This window comes from Acipenser ruthenus, chromosome 31 (genome assembly GCF_902713425.1).
Source record: "Acipenser ruthenus chromosome 31, fAciRut3.2 maternal haplotype, whole genome shotgun sequence".
Taxonomy (NCBI): Eukaryota; Metazoa; Chordata; class Actinopteri; order Acipenseriformes; family Acipenseridae; genus Acipenser; species Acipenser ruthenus.
The window spans coordinates 1,635,380-1,657,803 of NC_081219.1; positions in this window are offsets into that span (position 1 = coordinate 1,635,380).

The window sequence follows — 22,424 nt, forward strand, 5'->3', positions numbered from 1 at the left end:
GCTATGTAAAATATTAAATAGCTAATTTCCATTATTTATGTTGTGTTGTATTGTAAAAGCATTATGGTTGTTGATTGAAGGCAAAATCTTCTCCAGAACTGCACAAGTAATTACTGACAGAACTCGCTACATCTTTTAGAAATGCCATTAAAATGCTGTGGAACATGTCCTTACGTGACACGAGGAGGAGCTAATTTATTAGTATGTACTTTAATTAGAAATGAATGGTAATTAGTGATATGCATTGGAGCTTGAGAACTATTAACTTGTATAAGCATTTTATTTATACAAATGCATTCTATTGAAATGAATTCAAATGAAAAAAAAACATGGAATTGGGCAGGGTCTGGATACTAAGCGGGCACAAACATTATAATGTGATGTAAGGATTTTGCCTTGCACTTGGGCAATTGCTGACTCTCCAAAAACTTCACACCTCTTCTTACAAGGTGCAAACCATTGTAGAAGCGAGTAATTAAGAGCTGTATAAAAGCACACACCTGCAGAGACCTGTCATTGGCCTCAGGATGGCTGCTGTGGTGCACTTGGCTCTTGTTGAGGAGAGGCAGGAACACGTTCGGAGGAGAACGGCAAGACGAAGAAGACCCTGCATATTCAATCCCAGGGTCACTTTGTTTGGGATGCCGGTTTGTATTTTCGTGCTCCACAAATGTCATACAGCGCCTACTGCTCTCTGTACTCCTAACTCTGTAAGTGCGGACGCTAAATAGACCGATGCGCTCACTGAGACCCTCGTTATCATTTTTGCGGATCATTATTTGAAATCTAGGTAATAACATTTTTCTTTATTTTTAGCTTGAAGTTCTTTGAGGAGTGGCTTGCAAATGTTTTTGCAAATCAGATGTAGCTCTTCGTAGTAAAAAGGCTGGATACCAACAAATAAAGAAAAATACACAGGTTTAGTTTCAAAATAACCTTTGTTTGCAATATTTTATTCCATTAATATTTTTACCGTGTCGTTTTTCGTTTTTAGTTAAGCTGATAGAAACTATTCTGTTTTTCAAAATGTCTAAATAATTGGCTCAAGTAAATTTAAGTGCAATGTCAAGATAAATCAAAATATAGATATAATACTACTACAGTACTGTAAATTCCAGTAGTCGCAGTGTAAACCACTGACAAATGGTACTTGAATGGATTTATAGTAATAATTGACAGAGTGTAAAATCAAGTTATACATCCTACATCACATCTGTATTAACCTGTTTTATTCAAGAACAGATCTTCTTTGCTTTACTGAACAGTTGCTGCTGCATTGGCTTTTACAAATATGTTGTATTAATTCAAATTTAAAAGAAAAAGTATTAAACAGGGCTGCTTTTAAAAAAGCAAAAAAAATAAATAAAAAAAGGCAATAAACTAAACAGTGCACCATCTAATAACCAGTAAACAAAACATCTTAGTGTTGCACACGGTGCAGTACAATTGCATTAAACTTCCAGCTGTACAAATAAATTAATTTTGTTTTGTTAATCAGAACCATAACCATACACATACTTTACAAGTGTACTATTGCGTTGCACTGATGTAGAACAAGTTATAGTATGTATTAAAGTGATGCGCATCACTTTTCTCTTTCCAGCCATGCTTGCTGTTGCAGTCAATGCTGTTTTTTCAAACTGTAAACCTACACTGCGTACAGGGATTAAATTGCCAAGGTACAGTACAGGGGTAATCGCTCAGTAACGAGGTGCAAACAGCTGATTGATCGATCTGTCAAGCTTTTACTACAGTAAAAGTGCTCCCTTTTATATTGAAATCTATGTGAATGGCAAGGTAACGAGGTGAAAACAGCTGATTGGTGGATTAGTAAGAGCGATTACTACAGTATAAGCAATGTGTTTGTTATTTAAATCTATGTGAATGGTACATAATCAGATTCGAACATCTCAGTTTGCCCAAAATGTATGGCGTGCTTAACACGGTATAAACAATGCCTTTGTTATTGAATTCATTGTGACTGGCAAATGGCAAACACTATTTGTCCATGTGGCAGGACCACTGAGGTTGGTGACGTCAGGCCAGAAGCAGGAACTACTCACAGGCAAGGTACTCGGGTGCAAAGCGCACTGCAGCGCTATTTCTATTAGCACAAAAATAAATAAAAAGACTATACAAAAAGCACTGCTCACAAAGCATAAATAAAGGGTTTAAACAAAACAAGTCGTGAACACAAAATCCAAACAACATAACAAGTACCGTGCTGGTGATCTCCAGCACACATAGCATTTGTTCTTTTTTTCTTTCTTTCTTTCTTTCCTCTCTGCTCGCTCTTATTCCTCCGAACACCCACCTCTTGCAGCCAAAGCTGCAGGTCTTTTATATCCTGGCCGAGGGGTTAACTGGCTGTTAATGATCTCATTACTCCTCGGCCGTAGTCTGCACAGGTAGAATAATTATGTGTGACTGCCAGCTAATTCAGTAATTACTAGCTGACAGTCACGCATTCCCACGAGGTATTTTAAAACTAAAACAATACATCATGGCAGACGGCACCTCGCTCGGCCTTGCCAAACAATAACAAAACCCACAGCTTTTTTGCCGTCACATATTAAATACATAATTCATAACAAAAATACAAAATGCCCAGGGGCGGGGAGTACCCCATTCTAAAATAAACAAACAATACATTTTAAATCATAAACAATAAAACGCAACACATTTAAATCAGCAGGGCTTGGCCCTGCCCCCTCTCACATGTGCAGGGCTTTTCCTCTGCCCTGCCACAGTCCAATATAAATGGCTGCCAGCAATAACCCTGGGTGGTGTAACTGGTGGATACTGTATCTCTAAATGTTTTTGAGATATCTTTAAATTATTTAGAGATAGCTCTAAAAATCTTCCTGTTCATCTAGAGCTATCTCTACATAGGGTGACCAGGCATCCCGGTTTAGCTGGGGTAGTCCTGGTTTTCTATTAAAGGTCCCGGTGTCCTGACATTTTTCTCAAAATCGTAAAAAAGTCTGGCTTTTTAGCCACTTCCTTTCAACAGCATCTTATATAACTGGCAAGGTAAAAACTAAATAATAATAAAAAAAACTACCTGGGTACTCAAGAACATTATTTATATAACGTGATTAACACAGGCATACACATACATGCGTTAATTTCGTAGCTGTGTTCAATTCGAGGCTGGAAGGATTTAGTTAAGACGCTAGGCAGAGCACCGAGAGGTCGCGAGTGTCCATATCTGAATCAACAACGTCAGAGCCACAGCGAGTAAAAAAAAATAAAGAAAACTGGGTTATGGGTTGAATCGAAAAGCTGCAGCAGCATTGATAAGTTTTTCTGTAAGGCAGCTCCTGGAGAAAAGGAGTTTAATTGAGCCGCTGCTGAAGGAACTTTCGCCTACCATATTGTAAAACACAATTAGAGCTTTAGGTCAATGGAGCGTACGTCTACATTGATTCGGAAATTATATGATGAGAAGTTTTACTGTGCTCGCACCAAGACCAAAGCAATAGTCACTAATATATTGACACCTCTTGCAATGGAAGAAGTTAAAAGTGACATGAGCAGGACAGACTTTATATCTGTTACAACTGATGCTTCAAACAGAAAAGAGGTCAAGTTGATAACGACTGTGATTCGTTACTTCAAATACTGTGAAGGAGTGAAAGTTAAGATTTCAGAGTTGTCTTCTGTACCTGGTGAAACCTCAGCTATATTGTTTGAACAGATGCACCAGGCTTTAGATAAGTACAAATTAGAGGAAAAATTGGTCAGATTTTGTGCTGACAACACAAACACAAAGTTTGGATGGAAGGATCGAGCAGGAAAAAACAACGTCTTTTGCAAGCTTAATAAAGCAATTAAAGGGAATAGCATAATCAGTGTGGGTTGAGCTGCTCATATTGCTCACAACGCTGTACAAACTGCTACCAACTGTCTGCCTGTTGATGTGTCAGTAGCAGTTAAAATCTACAAATATTTTTACATGTACACGGTTCGTATAGAACAGCTAAAATAGTTTTGTGATTTTGTTGACTTGGAATACCAGTGGCTTCTCAGTACCATTAACACCCGATGGCTTTCTTTGATGCCTGCAGTTGACAGAATCCTAAAGCTCTACCCAGCCCTCAAATCCTACTTTTTCACAAGAGAAGAGCCCAACAGCAATAGTTACTTTTTTGAGAACCCAGTCAGTGAAGCATGGTTATGGTTTATACACAACCAACTCACACTTTTCAATGACATGATCAAAGCTATGGAAAAACAAAACGCAAATGCAGTAGACGTTGCACAAAAACTGACAGACTTGACAGAAACAATGAGTGAAAGAAGGGACGAGTGTTTCATGGGTTTAAAGGTGAAGAGTCTCCTTCGTACCCTACAGGAGGAAGGTACAGTACAGGAATCAGAATTCCGTCAGTCTGTTCAGACACTTCATGACACCTGCATTACCTACTTGACTGATTGGGGAAAGAATTTCAATGATCTGATCCATTTTTCTTGGATACTTCTGTGGAAGGTCCCTGTTTGGGAAGATGTGCAAAACTCGTTAGTTTGTGACATCAAAGGTGCAAAAATGTGAAATCAATGAAACTGGACTGCTTGACGAAATGAGCTGTGTGAAAAAATATGCAGGTGGCAAAATTACACAGTGGAATGAAGAAAATGTAGAAATGAGGACATTATATTTAAAAACATTGGCTTGATCGTCCAGTTTGCAATGTGTCTGCCTGGAACCAATGCACCTCTGGAACTGATCTTTTCCATCATGAACAACACCTGGACAGATGAAAGAAACAGTATGGAACTTGCAACTCTGAAAGCAGTGCTAATAACGAGAGCGAACTTTGATCAAAGCTGCTCTGAATTCCAGAGATATCTCTAAATGAACAGGTACTTATTTCGAGATATCTCTAAATGATTTGGAGATATCTCTACATGAACGGGAAGTTATGTCAAGACATCTTAAAATTATTTAGAGATATCTCTAAATCAACAGGAAGTTATTTTGAGATATCTCTAAATGAGTTTGGCGTACCATGCTAGCAAAACATTATTTAAAGATATCTGTAAACCAATTTGAGATATGATTTGATTTTTAGATATCTCAAAATGAAATTAAGATATTTTCAAAAGGGTTTATTTATAGATATCTCATGTTCATTTAAAGATATCTGCAAATGATTTACATCTCTAAATATTTCAAGATATCTTAAAATGCAATCTGAGATATCGCTAAATGATAAGTTGGCTTGATATATGAAATATTCACCTGCTAGCTATGTAGCTCACACTTTTGTTTAAATGACCTGTTTCAAGACAGTTTCACTCTGGGCAAAACAGCAGATGTGTCCAACTTCAAAAGCGTTGGTCAACGCTTTCATATCTTTATATATATATATATATATATATATATATATATATATATATATATATATATATACACACATACAGGTAGTGGACAAAAAATGGAAACACTGGGTAAATGAGAGACACCAAGTATATTGAAAGCAAGGGCTTCCACACAGGTGTGGCTCATGTGCTAATTAAACAAATAACATCCCAGCATACTTAGGGTCATGTATAAAAATGCTGGACAGGCCTGGGATAGCATGGCTGCAAGAGGAGACCTCAGTGACTTTGAAAGAGGGGTGATTGTTTGGGCGCGTTCGCTGGAGCTTTAGTGACTAAGACATCATCAGCAAAGGGCAACAGTGGACGGAAGCGCATACTCCAGGATCGTGATATCCGTGCATTCATTCGAAGTGCAAGGCAAAACAGGTGAGCAACTGCAGATCAATTGACTGCAAATTTCAACCTGGGGCGCGAGCAGCCAGTTTCACCAAAAACGGTCCGCTGAGAACTCCACAGAGCGGGATACCATAGTGGCCCAACGCCCTATTAAGTGACTTTACATTGGTGTTTCCATTTTTTGTCCACTACCTGTATATATATATATATATATATATATATATATATATATATATATATATATATATATATATATATCTGTAGGATGAAAATGTATTGTAAATATCATATGAATGCATATGGTATAAAAACCGTCCTCTAACACTTCCAGGATAATCGTGGACCATTAGTGAATCAGTCTGAGGGCTTTCTCCAGGGTTGATATAGTCTGATCAATTTCCTATCTCTGTTGATACTAGTGGCATGTATTGTATCTAAACAATAATTTTCAGTGTAGAATGTAACATGGGTATTTGGATCTAATAATGGTAAACATTGTTACAATTTGAAACATGGTCTGATCTCATCTTCATAGCATAACAAAGTAGTTAATTCAATGTTTACCTTCCTTCATAAACCTTACCCTGGCAACTCTTACATAGCCATAAATATTAGATAAAGGTCAGATATCTCTTCACAACAGTTTGCTGTCCTAGCTGCCCATGGTAACCCCTGTACACGCATAGAGCAGGGCTGTTTTGGCAGATGTTTCTTATTGTTGTCCAACCCCTGGAGCTTGCTAGATGGATCAATCAGTCAATCAATTCACAGACAGGCAGGCAGGCAGACAAGCCAAACCTTTAGAGAGGACGATTACAGCACTGCACACTGAAATATGTTTTGCATCCAGCTGTCTGGACTACTAATCTGAGCCAGAACAAAACCCAAAGGAGATGAAATCTTCGCATTACAAAACGTGCTTCAAACCATCAACAAAGGCTAAAAGCTTTCAGGAACAACTGTGAATTAAGTTCTCGGATCAGTGTGGAAGATTTCAAGGGTAATGCTTTAAGCATGGCAAGTGTGTTTAAAACGGTGCTCTTGGGGAGAAAGAAAAGAAACATTTAGCTTGACTGATATTGTAATCCAGGTAACACTAAAGCAAGCTGTGTATAACCAATACTGGCCATAGTTTTGTTTTAACATAATGTGAAATAAACCGTGGTCTATCAGCTAAAAAACATACATTTCCTTAGGTTTTCAAGGACATTAGATAAATGAAATGTAGGTAAACATGCAGAAAACACTAATACAAATAATGTGTTGAAATGTAAGGTGTATATTGGATCATTCTACATTTCTTGACATTGTTTATGGTACATTTCTGCAAAGCAGTTACTGTTAAGATTGTATTAATATATGATAAATCTAAAATAATAATCTAGTGTAGTATTACATCACATACAGTATTAAACAAAACCGTTAGCTGCAGTTTAATAGTATAATATTTAATAGGACTATATTTGCAAAACGTTTAATGGAAAAGGAAAATATCTTAACTTAAACACAACAAAACTAGTTTTTAACACAGTATAGTAACTTGTGTCAAGTCCTAAATCACAACAAAGGCATTTCATTGGATTGAATTGTTAACTTAGCATTAGTGTATATAGGAAATAAGAGTATCAGATTGATTTTTTTTCTACCTGACTAACATTTACATTAAGATACTGGTGTGTAAACTGTGTTGTAAAACTCACATGTACAAAGTCTTTGTGCTATGGTTAGATATATAGTTATGGCATATCATTATGGCAAAAGTAATATCATCCTAACACGTAATGAGTAATATATTACTTCTCTGTAACAGATTACTTTTTGGAGTCAGTTATAAGTAATCAGAGTTCTTTTTTCAAGTAATATTAACATCCCTGTATTTCAGAATGAGGTTTCAAGACTCAGTAGTAATAACATTAACAAGCTTCTCTTCTGTCTTGACCCTTTTCTCAGCATGTCTCTCAGTGTGCCCAATTCTGAACTGCACATTACAATCTGAAGCACTTCTGAGGTAATGCAGATCTAATTACAAAATGCATTTCCAAACAGTGCTTTGCAAACAATAATTTAAAAAAAGGGATTACATTTTCTTCTTCTAATGGTTGCTTGATGCTTTCAGTCTTTCCAAGAGATTTATAGTTTTTAGTGCAAGGAAGGCCAACTGTTATTCACAAGCTTTTGTACAGTTAGCTTTACTGCGGTTTGCGTTTCCTAAGTTATTGTAGCAGATATATTGAGTGTTACTGATTTATTTGGATGACCTGGGCAAGTGTTTTGAACTGTATTAAGTCTGGTAAATCTGCCCCTTTATCTGTTATATATATTTTTTTAATTTCTATCTTTTTGTTTAAAAAAAAAGATGCAAACTGACCTTGTAAAGTCTACCAACTATATATTTGTTTAATTCCTAGACACCAAGTTAAAAAAAAAAAAACTAAATAAGTGCACACAGGGAACACCTGCAAAGACCAAATAAAATGAATGTAAAGGGTAATACCTGTCCCAGTGTGCCTGCTTTCACCATTCTAAAATAGCAAGATCCTGACATGACTTTGTATGGGTTGAGACCTTTCAAACCAGGTCTACTGAGGGGCTTGTTTTGCTTCGTCTTGTTGCTTAATATTTACATGACCTTTTCCTAAGCTACTGGAAACATTTGGGTGGCAATGTTCTGTCAAGTGATGATTTGAAATATCTTCAAGCACTGCTATTATCCAGGCATCATTTTTCAGGAAAGCAAGATATGAAGATGCCATTTCTGTGTCTTTGTGTTATCTACAGCACAGATAATAAGCACACATTTCATTCTCAGGAAGAGCAATACCTGCTATATTATGACGCACACTATACTGTGCTGCAGTTCATGGGTTTTCACCACAAGTGATTCAGCATCAACAACATGGCGAGGTAACTCATTCCATACTCTCACCTCTCTCTGTGTAAATAAGTGTCTCTGTCCTAACTGATATCCACTTCATGTCCATTTGTGTCCTCTTTTTGTGATTTCTGTGTTGTGTTTAAAAACACTGGTTGAGGTTTGCTTTATAAACACTTTTTAAGATTGTAAAGATTCATCAACCTATCTTCATAGCTCAGAATCTATCTTTAGATTGAGGTGGGTAACCTTGGCCCTTTGAGTCCAGGTGTTTGTTCCAATCTAGTTCTTAACTGCTGATTTGTGTCAATGAACCCTTCCTCCGGGCCTGGATAAGAATTAATTATTCCATTATACCTGCACACCCTGGTGTAGATCGGCCCTCCAGGACTGGAGTTGCCCTTTCCTGGTTTTCATGAGGACAGATAGATAATCTAGTCAGGCTGCCTTTTACTCCCACATAATGATTTGCATGGCTTGAAAGAAAAATGGAAACACAGTTTTGTGAAAATGAGCTGTCCCTCACATAACTAGTTTAATAGTTATGGAAATGGAATCAAAATTACTGATGTTTCACAGTCTCAAAAGTGACAGCAAACTTTAGTTAGCTGAACCCCTTGAAGGATTTAGAGGGGGTAATCATTGAGGAATGTTCACCTATCCCTCCTGGACACCATGCAGACACATCCCATGAAATAAGTACCATTCTGGCATGCCAGTAGCAGGTGTTTCAACAGTTTTACCCAACTCTTGTAGAATAGAAAATGTCATCATAATATCCTAAAATAAACTGATTTTGAAGAAGAAAATTGGTTAAGTAAGCAAATCAGTTAATGCGAGGTTGTGATATAAAAGCCATGCTTCGATTCCTGATTCATAAATTATTACAGTGTACAAAACAGTATATATTTTCAGCAGTCCAGAATAGATAAGTTAAATGTTAAGTCTTGCCCATGATAAAGATGTGAAGGTCATCTGGTGACTGTAACAGATACTGCAAGATAGGGAAAAAAACTGAACAAAGAAAGCAATCATTTTCTCTGTGATAGAACTACTGGTGTAGCATTTGTGGTGAATCGGAGGAGGAACGTAATATGGATTTTTCTTCATTGTGGGTTTTCAACAAGCTCTGTAGTTAGATTTTTGAGCTGGCACATTGTGGAGCTTTGATGAAATGCAAGCTCAGCTAAGCTTGTTTTTACTGCAATAGCTCGCGCTATTTTCAACTTTTAAAGAAGAAATTTTGTAATCCTATAATAAATGCAATTTTCAAGAGCTCTTGCACCTTTTAATAGATCTGTCTGGTTTATGGCTCATTCATGCAGATCATTTTTACAACATTGTTGGCACACAGTAGTGTAGCATATCTAAATGTTGCCATTGTTTGAATTATTAAACAACAACCCTCCATCCTGATTTAATTATACAGACAGAAATGCACTAAAGAGACACTCATGTACTTGTTAGCTATTTATGTATCAGAACTGTGATCTACAAAGGGCCCAACTCAGGAAGCAGCTTTGATGTTTGTAATCATTGGTCTTTACTCTTAAAGTGTTTTGACTATGAGTTTACATTACATAGACAATGTAATGTAGTCTAGATCAGACAACATGTATTTACTGAAGAGTCAACACCATCTAATGTACCGCACTGTCTTTACTGAAGACTCAACACCATCTAATGTACCGCACTGTCTTTACTGAAGAGTCAACACCATCTAATGTACTGCACTGTCTTTACTGAAGACTCAACACCATCTAATGTACCGCACTGTCTTTACTGAAGACTCAACACAATCTAATGTACCGCACTGTCTTTACTGAAGACTCAACACCATCTAATGTACTGCACTGTCTTTACTGAAGACTCAACACCATCTAATGTACGCACTGTCTTTACTGAAGACTCAACACCATCTAATGTACCACACTGTCTTTACTGAAGTGTAAGCACCATCTAATGTACCGCACTGCTTTTCTAGCAAAATAAGAAGAAACTCCATCTAAGTGGCAGATCGCGCGCTTACTTCTTCTAAACACATTTTGACTGACCTAGCTAATGTTATAGTAAGTAAAATAATAATGTGACAGTGGCACTGAGAGGCAGGTGGTGCAGCAAGGAGTCAGACAATCAAATCATTAATTGCTAGCAGAAGAACTTAACTTTCAACTAGTTACAGTTACAAAAACAAAACAAAACAAATTAGGATGGATTACTCAAGCAATAATCTTTTTAATAGGCTTTTACAGAGAAACAAACTCGTCCTCTAACCTCTTCCTCTGAGACTGACAGTAAGGTTGTACCATTAACCCCTCCCCAAGTAACATCCTCACTCTTCATAGTACTTTAAAATACCCACAACAAAATGTCACATAGGTTATTCCATTACAGTAATGTCTATCTCTCTCTCTCTCTCTCTCTCTCTCTCTCTCTCTCTCTCTCTCTCTATATATATATATATATATATATATATATATACTGTATATATATTTCAATTCTCCATTCAATATGCAAAAATCCATATTTAATTTACAATGGCCAATTCCCCCTATCATACAAGTTTCTTGGCCGCGTTCCTACCCCATGCTTTGTATATAAGCATGTAGGCATGGCCCGCGAGTGCCCTGATCTGGATCAATTTCTTTTTATTTCCTGGTGCTGTTTCCAAACACACAAGGTAAGTATACCTAAAAATGGATCTTTGCTATCTACTAATTTCTTTGGTAATTAAAACAAATCTTGTTCAGATGTTAAAAGCAATTAATGTCACTATTTTAGAGTTAAGAAAAACAAAGAGCGCTAGTTCTTTAGCAATCTATAAAACAGAACGCTGAGCTCTACTCATATTTTCAGTGTTAGTGTGCAACCAGAGCTGACATTCTACCGAGGTCAAGCTTAGGTTTCAAGCTATAGCTGGCAGTATTTGTATGACTGCTTGGTATTTACTATTCAACCTCCAAATCTATGTTACACTGCAAACCAACAGAGAAAATGAAGGAGTCTTTTGTACTTTACCAGAATTTCTACATGAGCATCAGCATTGATGATGCAAAAAAACAACCGAGGATATGACCTCAGTGTCCTCATAGCTGGTTACTGCCATGTGTGCACCCTAACGTTGAAAATATCTCCCTGTTTTAGCTCAATCCTTAAAACTAACTTTTCATTTTATTTATTTATTTTATTATTTTACAGGTACTTTGCCACAGAAATCAGACATAGTTCCCAGAACCAAGGTAAGTAGATAAGGGTGTGCGTGTTTCTTAAAAATGTACTGTCATAAAAAAGAAACCAAAAAACAGTGGCAAGTGCGTATTAGAATGTTTCACAAAACTTATATTAAATGTTTGTATTCGTGGGAGTGGCTGCATTCTCCATCCCAGGCAGTATTTCTACTGTTCCGATCAATGGATCAATAGAACTGCTCCACCCATATGTTTTTAAATGATTCTAGGTATTTACGCCCTGCATATGTGTATATAGGTTGATTTGTATTTTGTCTACATTTTTCCTTTCGTGTTTTATGTCCTGGTGTTTATGTTATTTAGTCAGATGCTCCCTCTGGGACATGCTACCTGCTGTGTTTGGTTGCGGAGGAAAGGCAGCTGTGCATTGCTCAGCTGCAGATCTCCATCTAGCAGGTGAGCGTGTCCCAGGAGCTCCCAAACATGCCTCCCTTCTGCTAGCCCAGACAGAGCAGTCAGTATGACCACTGAGAAGAAGATGCATTGCTGTGTGGTGAGCAGCCATGAAGTTCTAGTTGTAACATTGGGTCACCGCATGTCTAACCAGGGTCAGAGTTTCTTTAATTAGTCTCAGGATTTGTAATCCCACTCGACAGTATAGGAGAGGTGTGTCAGCAGGATCTCCCGTAATAGAAGGAGTAGCACACAGCCGTGGTCACAGCTCACTTTCATTTTTCACTGTGTTTTTCAGGGTTTTGTTTTCCCTTTTTTTGTTTTCTTGTATGTCCCCCATGAGCTACCGTTGCTAACAGTGTCACATGGGGTTTTCATTAATCCTACTCACCTGAGTAGCGTATCAACTGTAACCTCCCTGTCTGTCAGTGGATAACCTACACTCCTTATCACACTCCTGTTACAGATGTGAAGTCCATCAGGCATCATTTTATTTTTAATAACATACGTGTGTTTCGGTGTGGACTTTATACACTGTACAACATCCTAAAGCTATAACATTAATAACATTAACTGAATCATAACAATACACAAAACCTATTACATTGCGCTGCAGCCAATATCATATGGTCCATAAAACAAATAAATAAATAAAAGGCTGGGATTTGTTCTGGCAATGCAGGAATTTCACATTCAAAAAGAATAAATATGGCCGACATTGATGAAAGATGGAGCTTGTACGATAGCAATGACAGTGTTGTCAAAATTAAAATGGATTTCTCTTTTTAGATAGATAATGTCATAATAAATAACCAGGGGAAGAGAGACCATGTCAGTTTCCTAGATTGTTCTCATATTTTAATTTAAAGATAACTGCACAACATATAGCTCTGCAATACACAGGGGAACGTCTTCAAGGTATTTTTGCATACTGTATGAAAATTGGTTTTCTTATTCAGAAGCTAAACTCAAGTCTATTTGATTCCCTTGCTGTTGGAAATGCCAGTAAAAACTCAAACACATGTGAACAGTACAGGTTTCTAGTGAGGAGTACATCCCAGAGCAAGGACTCAAACACACGCCATGCATGTGAACAGTACGGGTTTCTAATGAGGAGTACATCCCAGAGCAAGGACTCAAACAGAAGCCACGCATGTGAACAGCATGGGTTTCTAATGAGGAGTACATCCCAGAGCAAGGACTCAAACACATGCCACGCATGTGAACAGCATGGGTTTCTAGTGAGGAGTACATCCCAGAGCAAGGACTCAAACACACGCCATGCATGTGAACAGCATGGGTTTCTAATGAGGAGTACATCCCAGAGCAAGGACTCAAACACACGCCACGCATGTGAACAGCATGGGTTTCTAATGAGGAGTACATCCCAGAGCAAGGACTCAAACACACGCCACGCATGTGAACAGCAAAGGTTTCTAATGAGGAGTACATCCCAGAGCAAGGACTCAAACACACGCTACACATGTGAACAGCACAGGTTTCTAATGAGGAGTACATCCCAGAGCATGGACTCAAACACACGCCACGCATGTGAACAGCATGGGTTTCTAATGAGGAGTACATCCCAGAGCAAGGACTCAAACACACGCCACGCATGTGAACAGCAAAGGTTTCTAATGAGGAGTACATCCCAGAGCAAGGACTCAAACACACGCCACACATGTGAACAGCATGGGTTTCTAATGAGGAGTACATCCCAGAGCATGGACTCAAACACAAGCCATGCATGTGAACAGCATGGGTTTCTAATGAGGAGTACATCCCAGAGCAAGGACTCAAACACACGCCACGCATGTGAACAGCATGGGTTTCTAATGAGGAGTACATCCCAGAGCAAGGACTCAAACACACGCCACGCATGTGAACAGCAAAGGTTTCTAATGAGGAGTACATCCCAGAGCAAGGACTCAAACACACGCCAAACATGTGAACAGCATGGGTTTCTAATGAGGAGTACATCCCAGAGCAAGGACTCAAACACACGCTACGCATGTGAACAGCACGGGTTTCTAATGAGGAGTACATCCCAGACCAGGCTGACATATAGTACAGGCACTGGGTTGATTTAAAGTAATATATATTATGAAATGAAACCTGGAGTCAAACAATACATCATAAAATGCCCCATCTTCGAGCCAAACAAAACTGTCCACATAAATGACTACTGAAACAGATTTTTGGTAAATTATTATCAAATCACAGTTTCTTAAAAAAAAAAAAAAAAGGTAAAAGCAGGAGTCACAGACACAATAAAACAGACTTCTGTCCTTTCCCCAGATGCTTCAGATCCCAATGTTTGTATGTGGCCTGGTTAAATTAACCAACTGAACCTGGCCGAATTTTGTTTGTATTTTACATGTTAACCTTTATGTGAGGTTTGGGGGGCGAGAGCTAGGGCTCTTCTAATTTTCAGCTCCTGTCAGTCATCATCTACTCTCTATTTAAAGCTTATTCTATATCTCCCTTGTCAAGTGTTTTGCATTTTTGCTCAAATTAAAAAATCTTAATTTTCAGCATGAACTAACTCCCTGACAACTCTGATTCAGACCATGGAACCTCCCTGCTTGATTCTCCTCAAAACCTCACCTTCATTTTTACCAATGGAAATCCGGTACCTGCTACTTCTCATCCGAGTTTTGCAGGAATCTCCACATGGAACTACTGTGGTGACGCCAACTCTCAAAAAGTTTGCCCAGCCGCCCCCGAGAAATGATGTTCAAAACTGCTCACAGTTTCCAGCCCAGTAATCATCCCAGTTCTGCTTGAAGCCCACGAACATCACCCAGACCAGCTTTTCACAACCTACCTCATCAACGGTCTGCAGCACAGATTTTCTACCAGCCTGTCAAGAATCCCAGTATCATTGCATATTTTCAATAACTTACACTCACAACCTCAGACCCTCAATCAGTCAGTACTCTCAGTCAATCTGAGACACATAAAGGGTTCATGGCAGGACCATTCATAGCCCCTCCACCCCTTCCCTGCTTCAAGATTAACCCCATCTGCATTGCCACCTGGAAAACATCAGGGAAGAAGCACCTTATTATTGATCTCTCTGAACCCCGAGGCTGCTCTCATAGCTTCACTCATAGCTCCCGACCAGTTTTCCTTGCAGAACATTGATCAGATGCCATCAGATCAATCAAAGCAGCAGGTCATGGGTCCTGGCTGGCTAAAGCTGATATATCTGATGCATTCAAAGTCATGCCTATCCATCCCTTCCTCCGCCACCTATTGGAATCTGCTGGAATGGAAACTTCTGTTTTGTCACTCAACTCACTTTCGGCTGCCGCAGCAGCTCTAAGATATTCAACTCGCTTTCCGAAGCCCTCTGCTGGTTACTACTCAACTCCTGCCGCGTTCCATTTTTGCTTTACCTGCTCTATGACTTTCACCTGATCTCCCCTTCCACGGACCCCCCAGCAGAAGCAATCACAAAGCTCAGAACACTGTTAAGAACATAAGAACATAAGAAAGTAATGACTGACCCTTGATTGCTCACAATTTGTTTTCCTGCTCAGATAAAAGGAAGGACCTACTCAATTTGTCAGTACAAATCTATATCGTTGTCTGAAGTGAATTATTGAAATGGTGGTGAAAACAAAACACTACTGTCACGTATATAAAATAAGTCATTATGGTTCAATTATTATTATTATTATTATTATTATTATTTGTTTATTTAGCAGACGCCTTTATCCAAGGCGACTTACAGAGACTAGGGTGTGTGAACTATGCATCAGCTGCAGAGTCACTTACAATTACGTCTCACCCGAAAGACGGAGCACAAGGAGGTTAAGTGACTTGCTCAGTGTCACACAGTGAGTCAGTGGTTGAGGTGGGATTTGAACCGGGGACCTCCTGGTTACAAGCCCTTTTCTTTAACCACTGGACCACACAGCCTCCAAAAATTATTTTTATTTATTTCTTAGCAGAGGCCCTTATCCTTACAGTTGTTATCAATCTATATTTTTTATTAGTTAGTGGGGAAAAATAATGCGATAGCAAGACGTTAGTGGGGATGTATATATATTTTGAGAGCTCTTATTTAAAGTACGGTTACTGTTACACTTGGGAATGTCCAAAGCTTCTCAGGATTGGTACTAAGCATTCCCAGTATTGGCAATAATTTACTGTACTGACAAAGCGATACAGGACTGCACGACAGTTTATATTGAAATTAATATAATTTGCATGTTTGAGAAAATTACAACTGTGTTAATGTGGAACCCAATAAATCAGTAGTAAACATGATATTATTACACTACAAATCTGTATACAAGCCATGCTTTCAGAGAGTGTTGCTTGTCTTTGGTCATTCACTTGAAGGGGTAATTGTCTCCACCCCTCCAGCTGTTTTTTTTTATCCCTGCCATTAACCTACCAGCTGCTTCCCCTAAATGAGCTAGGTGCAAGTGTAAGTGTAACATATTTTGAGAGCTCTTTAACGTAATGTAGTGAGCGTCTTTCAAAACTGAGATCTGTGTAGGTAACACAAGTGCAGATAAAATTTATGGAATTATTTTGTGAGCTACCTGATTTATCTAAGCCTTATATACTATTTTTTTCTGTACCAAAAAATAGCGTTTCCAGATTAGCTATTCGATCGTGCTGGAGTGATGAGTGAGCGGACCGTACAGTGCATGCTGTTAAACTGTGCAATAAACACTCAGTTGTCTTGTGTAAGAAAACACATCTTGGTTATCAGTTTTGATGACATGATGCAGACAAGCCACTGTTATATTACATGATAAATATACATCACTTGAAGAAGCAGATTTTTTTTTTTTCAATAAAAAATGGATTGCAATAGCAATTAACTGTGGGCATCCTTTTATGGAAAGCAGAGACGCTGATGCAGCTAAAACAAATGTTTGTGGTTTGCCTTTGCCGGCACTGTGACGGATTAGTGAGCGTTGGCCTTGAGACGTTATCTAATCCAATTCTAAATAAATCATACCTCTGAGCATAGGCTGTCAGCCTCCAAGAATTGCACTGTGGTTAAATACCATGCTGCTGCAATACCAATGAGTTTGCAAGTCTTTACAAGCTGCATGCTCTGAGCTCCGGCTTGTAGAGCATGGTCCGTCACACATAAACACTCCCGAACAACAATCTGGCTATAAACACACGGTTCCACCCACGCTCGTTGTTACAGGATGCTGCTTTTATGTATAATTTATTGCATTGTCCCTTCATTCCCCTCTGTGTAGTGTTGCCTGCAAATACCAAGCATACATGTTGCAATTCAATGGATCCAACTATTAGATTTAAAGCATTGTGGTTTGTAAAGAGCTTTCTGTAAGATAACTCAAATCGAAATTTGCTCTGCATCTATTATACAACTATAGTTGGAGGCTGTTTAAGGTCAATGATACCAGACTAGAAATATTACCTTCACTGCTGTATGATTTTTACATTTCTTAATCCCATCTTAAGTAATATAGTAATTTATTCATTTTAATTATTTGAGCTTAACGTTTCATACTGTATCTGTAAATATATTATATATAGACTAAATAATGAAGTATGTAAGAAAAAAGTATTTTACGCCAGCAATGGTATGATGGACACCAGCAATAGTATGACACACAATTGCATTATAGTACGTAAGCCTGGGTTGTGTTTTTACTGATTGGAATGAAATGAGATCCGGTCCATTTGTTTCCAAGCCATTTTATAAGTGGATATCTCAGTACCAGGACCACCACATGTGGTGTTGTCAGGGCTGGTGATGTTGTGGTCCGAGAAAATTTCAGTTAGGTTTTTTTCAGGGTACTATGCTTGTATTAAAATAATTGTGTTACATACCAATTTATTATTTAAGCGTGGACTCACGTGGTGTATGCACTTGAAATAAAATGTACTACAAATGCGAAAACTAAATTGCAGGAAGGACGGCTCCACCTTAGAACAACAATGTCTTGCTAGTTTTATACAGTTCCAATTATTTAATTCCTTCATTTAAAAGAACCCTCTGTGTTGAAGAACGAACCAAGAGAATGAGCCACTCACCCATTTTAGATGAGATCATCCCTGTTCATCCCTTTGTCAAGGTTACAGAATATAAATATGGACAACACATGCAGCCATTCTTAACTTTATTGCAATAGGTGGTGAGATGTAAGCATTAAAAATTCATGCATGTTCTATGAATTCAATAATAATGAAAATTCTTTCAAAGGTCTATGGAGAGTTTATCCTTGGATATTACTTTTTGTTCTACCTTAAAGAGTATCTCCCAGAACTGTACATTCATTTTTAAATAAAAATAAATAAATACACCTTTATTCCTGTTGGAATTCTGCATCATGCCCAAAGAATGTTTTTTTTTTAAACTAATTATTGGATACAATAACTGAAATGTTCTCTTGTGATGTCTATGCCTTACATTTGGGAGGCTTGGAATCACATGTTTACTGTAGCAACCTCAGCAAACAGAGGTTCCCAGGACAGGAACAAGGGCTGCGTGCACGAAGAACCTCAGGGATTAAACTAGGAGAGTGCTTTGTGACATAGAAAAGGGGACAGGGTTTCCCCTTGACTCGAGGAGATGAGACCAAACTGATCCGACTACAAGGCTGGGAAGCAAAGGTTACTTCTATCAAGGGGAGCCTAAGTAGGCGGAGAACGGAAGAACAAAAGAGAGTTCGGATAGATTTGGCCGGGGGTCCCCTCTGGCTTGCGGAAAACCTGCCCCTGAACCACACCTGTTATATATCGATAGCATTTACTCTAACTAAGCAGGAAGCAGAACACAAGCAGACTGTGCTGAGATCCAACAATTAGCTTCTTTATTGAGTTCTTCTGAATAACACTAAGAAACTGCATGCACTCTGAGCTATGCAAATACTACCAGTAGGTGGCAGTAGCCAACTAATCTTATACTAAACCACATATATAACAACACCCAAGGTTACAATAAAGCAAGCTACCTCTTTGATAATGATACATCTGCAGTGGTCTATGTGGAAAACAAATTGTCATTTATTATAAAACTGAAACGTTAAGCATACAAATATCTGCTCAGCAAGAAATATCAGGATGCGAACAGAAAAAAGGGACACTGCTATCAGAAAATGAAAGTTACATTTTGACAATGTAAAGATGCAATTGCAACCTACTATATAAAGCATCAGTCATGTTCACAACCTAAACATTAAATGTAAACCTTCAGCAAACGAAAGGTGTTCCAATTTGCATACACATTGTGCAAATATACTTGTTTATCTATGTTTACACCCCAAGGTAAACTGGCTTTACTGTAAACGTTGTAAGTGCAAGTTGACAGTATGTTCACATACTTGGTATACACTACATTTCATACAGTATAGATCATAGAGATACTGGAGCTGGCAGCTGTCTCTGTGTTTCAGATAATACCAGACAGGTTATTACAGCATAGCATCTCAAAGCCCTGGGAATGCAGGAGTCTAATCAGAACTCTCAGACGATAAAACATTATCTGGAAACACAGGGGGTTATTTTCCAAAAGTGTAATTTATGTAAAGCAGGTGGGGCTTACCCAGCTAAGGAAATGCATTACCTAACTATATAAAAAGAATTGCAAGCCACTTTCCTCCCACATCATTCATTTCACATTTGAGTTGATGCAAATCTTTACAGCACGCAGGAACTGTGGATGTGCGCTCACATTGTTCATGCCAAAGGACAAGGAGAATGCACTTAAAGCAAAGCTTAAAACACATCTTTATGCAGAGGACTTTTTGTAGATTGGGATGGCCTGTTTTAGAATTGTGTTAATACTTTTTTATTTATTTATTTATTTTATTTATTTATGTTTTCCCATTTGTTTTTGGATGTTTTTTGATATTATATTATTGTATAGTATATTTATTTGTCATGTGAAGCACTTTGGGATGCCTTGGCATGAAAGGTGCTATACAAAATAAATGTGATTGATTGACTGATTGAATGGGACAACAGAAAAAGGTTAAAAAAATGCAGTAAAATATCATTGAGAGAGACATATTTATTTTACCTCGGCCAATATACAAAATAATTTACAAGCAAGAAATCCAATTCCTTTAGTGATTTGGACATTATAAATGGAATCTAGTTTCATAGTTAAATTAATCCAGTGGCATAAAGGAACTCCCAAAATTCCCATTCATTATATTAGGATTATGTGCGATGCAGCATTAGTTATTAATTTAGTCACAGGTAAAAAAGGGAAAACAGCTGTGCTTGTTTGTATTTCTATTTGTCACTGACAAAACAATCATAAAGATACTGAACTGTTTGCTGTTTTGCTTTTACTAATTTCATAACAATGTGTTTTATGTATTAATTTATTTATATCAAGTAATGTAGTCATTACTGAATCACTGGTCGAGCCTTCCTCAGCTGTCGTGGGCTTGTCGACGCCTGTGAAGTGCCCCACCCAGCCCATTCCAGACGGTTGCCCTGCTGAGGCGCTAGGGAGACCGCACTTTGGTTGATCCCTAGAGCGAGCATCGCTGCCGTTGTGTGTGCTGAAGCACCAAGGAGGCCGCAAATAGACTGATCCTTGGAGCTAGCATTGCACTTTAGCCATCAACACTGGGCCAACAGGAAATCCACATTACCTGGTGGAGGAAAAGCGCTAAAGGCTCATATATTACAGCGAAGTTATTTGTCTTTCTTGGCAAAAGACAAGTCTAATATTAGCATGAAGTAAATAACAGCTACTATCATGTAATAAAAATCATAATATACTTTTGCTTGCTGTCAAAAAACCTGAAATGTAATTGACCTCCAAAATTGAAGGAAGGATAACATAATAATTTGTCAACAGCATATCCTTTGAATTAATGAGCTGAGTCCAAAGCACAGAGAAATTACAGCTCAGTGGCTGCATACATTATATACACCTCATGTGAACACTGACAACACAATAATTGCTATGAATTCAGTCAAGCCACTTTGTTTTGAGCAATGTTGGAACGCACGACTACACTTTTTGTCTTTAGCGTTCTACATACTGTTGCCAATTTATATTCAAACACAGTCACTGTTGCTCTGTTCGGTCCCAGAATGCATCTGCCTGACTCATTAATCAATGTGTTGCAGCTGTGATTTGAATCTGGGTGCTCCAAATTGAATGACTCACTCAACACAATGGGGCTTGTACTAGGAGATCCACTGTGGACCCATATGGTACCATTATTGACCACGATTGTAATAAAAAAAATGTCCTTTTCAATTTTACGTCCTTTGTCAAACAGCTCTGAAGCATTTTTCATGCGCTTCAGGTAGAAGCTGCCAAATTATTAAAAGAGATTAGTTACCAGCCCACTAATTAGCGTTTTACAGTCAACTCCTAATAGCTGCATGTAAGGGTTAGGGAACAAATGGCTTTCTTTAGTCTTTAACTACTCTTTCCGAAATCCAACAATGATTTGTAGCCAAAGCGGATTCTTTTCTATTCTGTGTAAATGTTTCCTGAATACTGTAGTCAATTCCTCTGCTTTGATGATAACCGACTGCAGATAACTAAAGATTTAAAAGCCCTGTTCCTCTATCCCAAGCGGGCCTCCTCGAGAACTAGATCGCAGAGCTAATGGATCTCATACTTCAATGTCAGCACAGTTAAAAGAGATGGATCTAAGTCTCTTTAAATTGCAATGAGTGGCCTGCAGAGACTGCATTGACTAATGCAAGCAGTGGTATAAGGAACAGCAGGCAAAGTACAATTTAAAATCTCAGTTGCTCAGTACAGGAAAACCCATATTAAAGGCTACCTGAATGAAGCAGACACCACTTCTATCAGCCAGTAAAGCCCTGAAAGGATTTGCTTATTTTTTATATAAGTTATAACAAAAGCATATTGACAGTGTTGACAGTGTCTCATATTGAGTCCCTTTGGTGGATAATTAAAGAAGAAGAAGTCAAGCATGCCATTTTGATTGCTTTTCTATTTGATGGTGTTTTCACTCATTCGGAGTGGTTCTGGGTCCTGTTCTTCCAAGACTGAGTTCATTTTGATTTTCTATCTAAAGATGCCATTACCTGGCCTTCAGCTTGGTGACGATGTGCCATACTCCACAGTTACAGATACAGAGGCGAGGTGTGTGTGTGTGTGTGTGTGTGTGTGTGAAGCTACTTAGTCTATAATTCAGGTATGACTGTATATATTGAAAGTTTTCAAGATCAAATATGCT